The following is a 12169-nucleotide window of genomic DNA, read 5'->3' as shown; positions in this document are numbered from 1 at the left end:
GAGTGGCATTAAGTACATTCACAATGTTGTACAAACATTACTGTTAGCAACTTCCAGAACTTTTCATCATCCCAAGCAGAAACACTGTACCCATTAAGCAGTATCTCCATATTCCCCCTCCCCTGGCTCCTGATAACCTCTATTCTGCTTTTTTTTTTTTTTGAGGTGGAGTCTCGCTCTGTCATCCAGGCTGGAGTACAGTGGCTGGATCTCAGCTCACTGCAAGCTCCAAATGTCTTATGACAAAGACATTTGCCATAATATTATTTTAATTGTTAAAAATTTGATAAAACTACATGTTCAGTAATAGAATAATGGCATAACAAACTTTATAGTCATGCAATAATTTTAAATGATGGTTTGCTAATATTTTTAAGTGAAATTACAATACAATAACTTTTGTTTTTTTTTTTTGCGATGGAGTCTCGCTCTGTTGCCCAGGCTGGAGTGCAGTGGCCAGATCTCAGCTCACTGCAAGCTCCGCCTCCCGGGTTCACGCCATTCTCCTGCCTCAGCCTCCCGAGTAGCTGGGACTACAGGCGCCCGCCACCTCGCCCAGCTAGTTTTTTGTATTTTTTAGTAGAGACGGGGCTTCACCGTGTTAGCCAGGATGGTCTCGATCTCCTGACCTCGTGATCCGCCCGTCTCAGCCTCCCAAAGTGCTGGGATTACAGGCTTGAGCCACTGTGCCCGGCCTCTACTTTCTATCTCTATCAATCTGCCTATTCTAGGGACCTCATATAAGTGGAATCATAAAGTATTTGTCCTTTTGTATCATTTTACATTCCTACCAGCAATGCACAGGGGTTCCAATTTCTCCATGACCTTACCAATGCTTGGTATTTTCAATTTGTGTGTGTGTGTGTGTGTGAGATGAAGTCTTGCTTTGTCACCCAGGCTAGCGTGCAGTGGCGCGATGTCGCTCACTGCACCCTCCGCCTCCCAGGTTCAAATGATTTTCCTGTCTCAGCCTCCTGAGTAGCTGGGATTACATGCGCATGCCACCACTCCTGGCTAATTTTTGTATTTTAGTAGAGACGGGGTTTCACCGTGTTGCTTAGGTTCGTCTCGAATTCCTGAGCTCAGGCAATCCGCCCACCTCAGCCTCCCAAACTGTTAGGATTACAGGCGTGAGCCACCGCGCCTGGCCTCAATTTTTTGATAATAATCATCTTGCTGGGTATGAGTCATAACTCATTGTGGTTTTGACATAGATTTCCCTAATAGCGCATGATGTTGAGCATCTTTTCATGTGTGTATTAGCCATTTGTGTGTCTTCCTTGGAGAAACGTCTAATCAAGGCCCCCCCCCCCGCCACTTTTTTTTGCCTGTTGAAGGCTATAGTAGTGTGTTTCTTTTGAGGCTTTTCTAAATTATTATTATTATTATTTTTGAGACCCCTGTCACCCAGGTTGGAGTGTATTGGTGCAGTCTTGGCTCACTGCAGCCTCTGTCTCCTGGGTTCAAGTGATTCTCCTCCCTCAGCTTCCTGAGTAGCTGGGACTACAGGCATGCCCCACCACGCTTGGCTAATTTTTTGTATTTTTAGTAGAGACGGGGTTTCACTATGTTGGCCAGGCTGGTCTTGAACTTCTGACCTCAGGTGATCCATCTGCCTTGGCCTCCCAAAGTGCTCGGATCACAGAGTGAGCTACCACACCTGGCCTCCAAATTATTTGCGCCACTGTTCCTTGTTATGTGTGATCATTGACAGCTGTTCCTTTAGCTTATGTTCAGCTGGTGTTTTTATAGAGTTTTCCTGGAATGCCAGGGCCTCTTTCAGTCTTTGCAAATTGCTTATGTGCTGGGACACTCCTTTACCCCTTAGATTTAATCTGATCCAGGGGATCAGCCTGAGGTGAAAGTTTAAGATCTCAGGTCTTTTCTGGGCATGCCTCTTGCCTGGGCATGTGTTGGCTTTCTAGATTCCCCAGTATACTTGGCTGCTTGTCATGTGGTCATGTGTTAATTTCCCAGAAAGTCTTGCTCCAGCTTCTCTTTCAAGTCATAGATGGTCTGTCATATGTTTCCCCCAGTCATTTCTTGGCCTGGGTCTCTGTGGACCTGTTGTCACTTTGCAGCCTGTACAAGCAGTACCTGCCACTTTTCTTACCTGAGTTCTGAGCTAGAAGAAACAGAGGAGTGCCTTGTGTCAGTCCTTCAGCCTCTCCTAGACAGGTCTGCACAGACATGCACAACAATTTGTCTGTCAGGTCTTCTCTGCTCCCTCTAGTTAAAGGGTGGAACTGCTTCAAGTATAGGACTCCCACTGCAGCGGGTGGGGGATGGGGGAAGAGCAAGTGAATAAAGCCATATAATACTGTGCTACCATTTTGAAGATGTCTTTTTCTTGATTTGGCATTTTTTTGGTTGCTGTAAACCTTTGTTTTCTATAGCTCCAGCAAAGTTGGTTCAGACAGTTTCTGCTTTGGTTTTTTAAAAAATTCTCTCTGGGATAACAAGAGCATACATTTTTCTAGTCTACTATTTTACTAACATCTCTGCACTTTGACTTTGTTTTAAAAAGTTTTATTGTTGTTTGTGGAGGCCGGGTCTTGTGTTGCTCAGGCTGGTCTTGAACTTCTGGCCTTAAGTGATCGTGCCACCTTGAAGTTTTGATCTTAAGTAGTTAACTTTTGCACCCAACTTGGTGGGTGGTTTGTGTCTGGTTAAGACACTGTGCAGGTGCTCAGAGATATGTGATTGCTATTTAAGGAAGGAGAGAATCTGTGTGGTTGAACTCTAACCCTTGAGCCAGTTTGGTCTCTATTCTTGTGGACTGCTTGGTTAAGTCCTACTCACTGCCTGTTATGGTTTGTTTTGGTATGTGAACATTTCGCTTTCTTCCTTTTGAGCTTGCTTTTGTCTTTGAAATTTTGAAATTTTTTTCTTCTCTTAGAGACAGAGTCTCAGTCTGTCACCCAGGCTGGAGTACAATAGCGCGATCATAGCTCGTTGTAACCTTGAACTCTTGGACTCAAGTGATCCTCCTTCCTTGGTCTCCTAAGCAGCTGAGACTTACAGGCAAACACTATCTTCTCCCTTCTGTGAAATAATTATTCAGTGAATTCTGCAAGAAAGTAAATGCTGTATGTTCTCTTTTATTTTGCAATATATGTTTTAACTGTTTGTTATAAACGATTGCAAACATACACAAAAGTAGAGAAACAGAATCACAAATGCCTATGTATGTATTACCCAGGTTTGAAAATTATCCTTCATGATTTGTGTTTGTTAATCTTGTTTCATATATATCCCATATTCTACCTGTCCTGTGAATCCTGCTGTTTTTCCCCCATCTCCCATTCTCACCCCAGGATAATACTTATTAGTGATACAAACTTCCCTCAGGAGGCATATAATGTTTGTCTTTTTGTAATAGTTTTAATACTTGTGACAGGATAAATATTCAGTTTTGGTTTCCCTTTATTTTATTTGAATTTAAGAAAAGATTTTTCTTAAAGAATTAATAATATAAAATGCCAGGTTACTCATACAGCCGTTTTGCAAGTAGTAATCATGATCATGTTATATAAATCACCGCATCATAGAAATGAAACCTTCTTGAAAGAAGTGCTATTCTGGGCTGCGTGCAGTGGCTCACACCTGTAATCCCAACACTTTGGGAGGCAGAGACTGGTGATCGCTTGAGCCTAGGAGTTCAAGACCAGTCTGGGCAACACGACGAAACCCCACCTCTACCAAAAAAAAAAAAAAAAAAAAAAATAGATGGGTGTGGTGACTTGTACCAGTGGTCCAGCTACTCGGGAGGCCAAGGCAGGAGGATTGCTTGAGTGTGGGAGCTGGAGGTTGCAGTGAGCCAAGATCACATCACTGCTCTGCAGCCTGGGCAACAGAATGAGACCCAGTCTCAAAAAAAAAAGTAATATTCATATTTTTTTAAAATGAAAAATGAAAAGTCATCTGTGTCTTTTGGAAAGTCTTTTAAAAGTAGCATACATTGCTTAATTTTTTTTTTTTTTTTGAGACAGAGTCTGGCTCTGTCGCCCAGGCTGGAGTGCAGTGGCGCTCAGCTCACTGCAAACTTCGCCTCCTGGGTTCACGCCGTTCTCCTGCCTCATGAGCAGCTGGGACTACAGGCACCCACCACCACGCCCAGCTAATTTTTTATATTTTTAGTAGAGACGGGGTTTCACCTTGTTAGCCAGGATGGTCTCGATCTCCTGACCTCATGATCTGCCCGCCTCAGCCTCCCAAAGTGCTGGGATTACAGGCATGAGCCACCACGCCTGGCCTGCTTAATTTACTTAATACTTGGACAGAAACACTCTGCAACTGTATTAGTATTAATTTTATCGCTAATATTTTTAGCTTAGTTGGTTTGTCATTTTGAGATAGCTTTTTAAAAATGTATGTTTGGAAACAAATTTGTAGTTGAACATGTATTTCTGGATCCTAAGAAATTATAATGTGGTTAAAAAAAAGAGTATAACACTTACATATAATTTATAGCTGAAATTATAATTTGAAATTGCAGGAAGAATAAAACTAATTGTTTCTTCAAGGAAATTTGTATATATAGTTCAGCTTCTTGTGTTTTTTCTGTTCACAATGCATTTTTATCGCATGTTATGGAACATCTGTTTTGGTATCATATTCTTACTACTTGCTTTTCATTAATGAAAACATTTATTAAGAATTACTCAAGAAATTAAATGAGCTTTTGTAGTTTCTTAGAAAAATGAATGGAGGAGGCTGTGACATACTTGGTAATGAACAAGAAATTGGAACTATAAGTCTAATTTATTTTACTATCTTTAAAATCTTCACTTCTAGTAATTGTGTTCTATAACCTGTAAGCTGACTTTAATATTAAAATTTTAAAAAATGAAGTACGTAGGTTGCATGTAGCACTGTTCTTTGGGATTGATTAGCTACAATAATTTTAGCAAATTATGTAGATAAAATATTGTGTTTTTTGGTGTTTCTTTGAGACATGTCTTACTCTGTCACCCAGGCTGGAGTATAGTATGCAATTATGGCTCAATTATAAAATTGTCATTACATGTTTAAAACTCAAAGTATAACTTGTTAGTAGAATATATTTATTCTTCTGTATATGCCTCTGTTTGTTAAGGTCTTCTTTGTCAGTATTTATTGTAAAACTACAGAAGATATGGAAAATCACTAAATGGCTTTTGTTCAATTTGAGAAAAATCTGTTAGTAAGCATTATAATATATTATGAATTAAAGACCTAAATGATTATTTTTACTTTATTTTTGAAAGACATTTTCTGATAGCTATTCTTTTGTTTGATTTCAAGTGGCTGCTTATAACAGTTGTCATTATAGATCAGTTTAGCTTGCTCTAATATGTTTTCACCTTTGATTTGCCAGGAACTTCAGTTGGCTGTATGGAAATGTAAACCTTTGTATGAAGGAGTATATCATTGCGTCAGAACTTGGCACCCACAAGGATCTTAAGCAAACAGGCTATTTGTTCCCTGGAGAAACTATTCTATAATCTGACTTTGTTTTTATATTCTGTTCTGTGCTAGATTAAGTGATTTAGTTTAGTTTTGCTTAGGGCAAAACGTTTCAGGATATTTTAGAAAATCCTGGTATGTGATTACCCTCTGAAAATAATATTAGTTTTAAAATTTTGCTTTTTATCAGTAGGCTTTGCAGTGCCATATTCATTCTCAAAGTGTCATTTGCAGCTGGCACTAAAGACTACTGCTGTATTCAAAATAGTATATTGTCTTATCCTCCAAATTTTGAAAATGTGGAAGCCATATATTTGAAGCACTAAGTATTAATTTCCTCTTAATTTGATGTCCTTTTATGGTTAGTTTTTAGAGAAACTACCAGTAGGTGACACACACACATACACACATGCACAGGTTTATTATAAGGAATTGACTTATGTGATTGTGGAGGCTAACAAGTCCCAAGATCTGCAGTCGGAAAGCTGGTGACCCTGGAGACCCAGCAGCGCAATTCCAGTGCCCGTTTGAAGGCCTGAGGTCTAGGAGAGCTGATGGTATATTTCCAGTTTAATGACTAGCCAGGTTGAGCCCCCAAAGAGTGAATATTTCATAGTCTGAAGGCAGGAAAGGACTGGTGTCCCAGCTGAAGGCAGTAAGGCAAGAGGAGATCCCTCTTGCTTTCTAGAGGTCAGCCTTTTTGTTCTATTCAGGACCTTGATTGATTAAATGGTCCACCTACATTAGAGAGGGCAGTCCACTTTACCCAGTACACTGATTCAGATGTTAATCGCATCCAGAAACAACCTCACAGACACACCTAGAATAATGCTTATAAATATCTGGCCAGCCCACGGCCTAGTCAGGTTGACACATAAAATTAGGCTAGGTTCAGTGCCTCATGACTGTAATCCCAGCACTTTGGGAGGCCGAGGTGGGAGGATCTCTTGAGTCCAGAAGTTTGAGACCAGCCTGGGCAAGATAATGAGAACTCGTCTCTATTATGGGTGCGGGGGGATAGTGAGGGGGTGGGATGGGGAGGCAGGCGGAAACCATTACATTGACCTTCAATGATGGGATGTAATGAGTCTTTTTTGATGGTAACTTTTTGACTACTAAAGCATAAACAAAGGGGAACTGTCTGTGATAGACATAAAATGTAATAATATAAAGCAATTTATTTTCATTATAAATTTTTTAAACTTTAGACTCCTGAATTTAGATGCCTGAATTCTGAGACAATTGTAAATAGTCCCTAATTGAACTAAGAAATGTGGTTTTTAGAAATATTTGTTTAGTTCTCAGAAACTCTTTCTTACATTTTGAATTTCTCTATTTCAAGAAATTCTTGCCATATGTATTAGTTTATTTTGAACTTTTTAGTCCAGTTAATCCAAGCAAACACGGCAGCAAGCAAGCAGTCAATCAATCATAACAAAGTATAATTATAAAAGATGAATTAGGCAATAATAGTTTTTTCAAAGTTTCAAGGGTGTCATGAAGATCACTTTCTTTCTATTCATTTTGGGCCTCTCAGTGGTAATGTAATGTCCTTCAAGGTTTCCTATTAAATTCCATATTAATTATAAATATTTAATTATTAAATTAGAAGTAATACATGCACCCAATTTAAAAATCAAATTATACATATAAATATAAAATGAAATATAAATGTTTCTTTCCCTAATTTTCTCTATCTCCCCACCCCAACTCGTAGGCCCTTTCTTCAGACTTACCACTGGTAATAGTTTCTTATGTATACTTCTGTAAAAAAATAATGTGCCTATTCAAGCATGTATATATATGTGAGTTTAATTTTTCTGTTTTTAATTTATCCATACTTGGTGCCTGTATTGTTTGACCAAAGATATATTTGTATAGGAAATCTATTTGTCTTATTCACCATTTTATATCTAACTCCTATAATAATGTCTGGCTCATAGTATACACATAGTATATATAGATCTCTTGCATTTGTGGTATAAACCATATAGGTTTTCCATATGGTTGAGTCACATTTTATTTATACCAATTTTCTATTGATGGACATTTATGTTAGTTCTAGTTTCCTGCTAGTCATGTCCCTCCACCTGTCCATCCACCTGTGTGTTCATCAAATATTTACTGAGTCCATATTTTATGCCAAAGACTCTTCTAAGGATGCAGAGATGGAGGAGAAAATCAAGGGCCCTGTTTCCATGTAAGTTGCTGAGATATATCAAAAAACAATGAAATAAAATCTAAACAAATCAGTTTCATGAAGGCAGTAGTGCAGGTAATGTGATGAGAAAAGCGTTTCTACTTTAGATGGGATGGCCAGGCAAAACCTTTGTAAGAGATGACTTTTGAGCAAGGCCTGCATAATGAGAAAAATGGCTTAGAGATCTAGAAGAGAGAATTCTAGGCATAGAGTATAATAGCAAGATAAAAGCTCTGAGGTAAGAATAAGCTTGGTGTGTTCGAAGAACAGAAAGAAGACCAGCATGACTGGAGCATGAGTATTTGTTCTTATGAATAAAAACTGCTTCAATGAATATCTTTGTACATAAAAATATATCTTACATATTTTTGTAAATTTTTTTTTTTTTTTTTTTTTTTTTTTTTGAGACGGAGTCTCACGCTGTTGCCCAGGCTGGAGTGCAGTGGCGCGATCTCGGCTCACTGCAAGCTCCGCCTCCCGGGTTCCCGCCATTCTCCTGCCTCAGCCTCCTGAGTAGCTGGGACTACAGGCGCCCACCACCGCGCCCGGCTAATTTTTTTTTTTTTGTATTTTTAGTAGAGACGGGGTTTCACTGTGGTCTCGATCTCCTGACCTTGTGATCCGCCCGCCTCGGCCTCCCAAAGTGCTGGGATTACAGGCTTGAGCCACCGCGCCCGGCCTGTAAATATTTTTAGTAATGGAACTGTGGGGTCAAATAATTTAAATATATGCCTTTTAAATTTGTAGAGCTGTGGTACAGGGCCACTATTATCCCTTACCTTTTCTTCCTGAACCTCTTCTTGCTTTTCATAGCTCTGAGGAACTTGAGTTGTCTGGAGCTTCGTAAGGAGTAGGCACACTGGGTGAAAGAGATTCTTTTAGGGAGAGAATGTGTCAGGGGCTATAAATGTTTGAGTCTTTTGTATAATAAGATGAAAATCCAATAGTAGGACATGTGCTTATATTGTGTTGTGTGATAAAATATTTGGCTCTCTGAAATAGCATGCTTTCTTTTTTATGAAACTGTTTTAATGCAGAAATTATCAGCATTTCTCAAGCTAGAAAATACAAAATTCAGAGTTTTTCTGAAATTACTGTTGGATAAAATGAAGTATTGTAAATGATCTCTAGTTTGATACTTGGATTCAATTTACACAAATTTGTGATTAAGCTAAGAAAATATGAAAAATGTGGCATAAACCAAAGTCAGCTGAAAACATTTGGTAAAGTGTGGCTTTTGTGGAGGAAGGTAGGAAGAGCATCTCCTATTTAAAATGTTTTTAAAAATCCTGGATACTGTTACATTGGGGAATGAAATCCCATTTTTAAATGCTTCTCTGTCAAAAAGGCATTATTTAATTTTAAAGGGTAAATGTCAGAATTACTTACAATTTTTTAGGCAGATTAGAAATTTCAGACTGGTCAAAGAACAAATTTTGTTTCATGAAGTGTTTTAATGCTGAGTAAATAGGAGAGTCAAGTCACATTTGAGAGCGTAGGGATGTTTGTTTAAATTTTTTCAACCTACTTTTTTTGATGAGTGCATGTAGGAAACTTTATCAGATATATTGAGATTCCTATGTACCTAGAGAGAGAGAGGGTATGCAGTTTGCTTAATTATTATTTATTTTTATTTTCTTCTTTATAATAAGACTCACTTCCTTTTTTTTTTTTTTTTTGTAAGACAGGGTCTCGCCAGGCTGGAGTGCAGTGGTACAACTTTGGCTCACTTTAGTCTCCATCTCCCGGGTTCAAGCAATTCTCCTGCCTCAGCCTCCCGAGTAGCTGGGACTAGAGGCACACACCGCCAAGCCGGGCTCATTTTTTTTTTTGTAGAGATGGGGTTTCACCGTGTTGGCCAGGATGGTCTTGATCTCCTGACCTAATGATCTGTCCGCCTTGGCCTCCCAAAGTGCTGGGACTACAGGCATGAGCCACCACGCCCGGCCATTTCCTTTTTTATATACTGAAAATTTTTCAGAATTAAAAATAACTTGGAGGAATGAGGCTAGGAATTTATTATGGAGAATATTTTAATTTAACAGCTGCTCATATATCTTCTGTTGGTTATAGTAGAGTTTGTTTTTTTTTTTTAAATAGGTAATTTTTTCCATCCAACTTATAAACAAACTTTAGCTGGAAATTGATTTTACGTTGCCTCTTGAACTTGGTGTAGATTAGTAATAACGTAATTTTTATGTTCTGTCTGTAAAGTAGTAAGTTAGCATTTGGATTAAGAAACCCAATTTATCTGATTGTCTACTGTAAAATCATCCCACTAGTTTTAATGTGAATATATAATTTTTGACCGAAGACAAATTCTTGATATCAAATCTTTAAGGTAAGGACAGAAAATAGTATTTTATTAGTCTTAATCCTTTGTCCTAAAAAAGATAGAAGTATAAATATGTTGCATGTTTACAGAAATCTTCTCCTATTATATGTAGATATGTTTTAATTGTTTGAATCATTAAAACATCTAATTTTTGCTGAATATGCAAATATGTCACTAAATCTGTTTTTTAAGATTTTTCCAGTTTAATGTCTGAATCCAAATTCATAAAGAGTTGGAAAAATGAGATGTCTGAGCTATAGGATTCACAGGGATTTCATATGAAGCCTATTTAATCAGGATAACACTGTTATTAATATTCATAATGTCAGCTGGAACACAAATGACAGACTATGAGGCCTAAAAATTTTACTTGGTGAATTTATTAAAAGTAGCTTAAAAAATTAATGGAATTTAAGTAAAGTTGGTGAGTATGAAAATCTTGTGTTAGCAGAAAAAAAAATCTCTATTAGAACTTTCCTTTAAGACCATTTTGCATTGATGTCTTTTGACAGATTTCATTGGTACTTAAAGAAGAAAGATGCATGAATGGTCATTTAAGAGGATTTAAACACATTGGCACATTAATTTTTACATGAATAATAAGTACTTTCCAAAAGCAATTAACTTACAGTGTACAAGATATGAATTGAAAAATAAGACTGTGACATCAAGGGCAAAGCAAATGTGCTGTACATTTTAAACTTAGTGACAGGACTTTTTAATATTTTGATTTTTTTATTTTTATAGTTTGTGCTGGTTATGACTTAGAATGTGGTTATTTTAATGCACTTAAAAGCAAATTTAAAGGACATTAATTTATTGGTCTCTCTGTCTCCAAAAATATTGGTGTAGTGTTAAGCATTATCTTCTGCCAAGGACCATTTGTATTTTTTGAAAAAGTAAATATTTATTGTGTTAATTGCAATATTTTGTCAGAGAACATGTGCAAATTACAGAAAGGCAATGGGATGATACTGTTTGGGTTTAAGGCTACTAATACATATTTTTTACACAGGCTTATTGGTTATAACATAACTTAAGAGTATAATAAATAAGCTTCTGAAAGTTTAGTCTGAAAAGTTATGGACCACTTGAGTAGTTAGTATGTAAATACATTTGTCTTGAATTTTAGCCTAAGAAGGTAAAATATTGGGGATGACCTAAAATAGAATGCGTTTTTGTGTAGTACTTGGTACTCTTTACATTTTGAAATATGCCTATAATGAGAGTTATAAGAGTACTCAGGTTTTTGTTTTGATTATTGAAGTTTATTAAAAAATTAGTTTTAGATCATTATGTAAAGTCACAACAGTATTGAATATTTTGTTTTACATTTTCCATGCATGTTTTACTACATATAAAAGCATAGTTTAGTTATTATCCATAACAGTCAAGTTACACTTTGCCATTGAGAGAACAGAGGTGTTGACTGGCAGTCTCGTTGGGTACTAGAAGTTTCACTTGCAGTCTGTCATAAGCATTATTTGATTTCATTAAAAGTGTAGAAATTGCCTATATAAAATAGATGTAGTTTGGGACTCAGAACTTTATTGGACGAGTCATTAATTATCTCAGTGTCCATAAATTATCATAATATAGGTATTAATTTAGATTTTTGTTGTAAGTCATGGAATCAAATTGATATATTGGTTATTTTGTCTAGAGGCTTTCTAAAAGTTGGGTTTTGTGGAATTTTTTTGTTTGACTCTGAGTTATTCCTTTAAATGCCCAGGAGAGGGCAGCATTTTACTACATCAGGCTTATAAAAGAATTTGCCCTGCTTAGACTGTCAATGTTTCTTGTAATTACTCCCAGTATATTTGTTGCTTGCTTATGAATTAACTTGCATTTATGGAACTAAATCATTCCAATCATTTAATTACACCTGAGGAGCTGAACTATAATTGCTTGCTTCCAACTAGGATCTGATATGGCTTGAGCAGTATTAATTTGGTGTTTACTTTTCTGAGTGCTAAAAGCATTAAAATGATTGTGCAATGGGATTACATTTTACTAATTGCTGGCATTCATTAGCTGGGTAAATGATGAGGAAGAGTGACTGTATATTGCAGAGGGATAAAATTATGGTTTTAAATAGTATATTACTAAGCACATTAAGGCCTGTAAGACATGTTTTAAAATACTCCAGAGGTTATTAAAGACTGTATTTTCTACATGTCTTGGTA

The 12169-nt window shown here is 37.0% G+C and overlaps 1 protein-coding gene across 23 annotated transcripts in view; it reads left to right on the top strand.

Moving 5' to 3' along the window:
* LOC105478006 (mirror-image polydactyly 1) overlaps nt 1–12169 on the top strand; it is a 402680-nt gene that overhangs the window by 38951 nt on the left and 351560 nt on the right. The window lies entirely within an intron of this gene.

This window comes from Macaca nemestrina, chromosome 7 (genome assembly GCF_043159975.1).
Source record: "Macaca nemestrina isolate mMacNem1 chromosome 7, mMacNem.hap1, whole genome shotgun sequence".
In the NCBI taxonomy this organism is placed as follows: Eukaryota; Metazoa; Chordata; class Mammalia; order Primates; family Cercopithecidae; genus Macaca; species Macaca nemestrina.
Note: the sequence above shows the minus strand (reverse complement) of the source record. Positions and strands in the feature narration are given on the sequence as shown.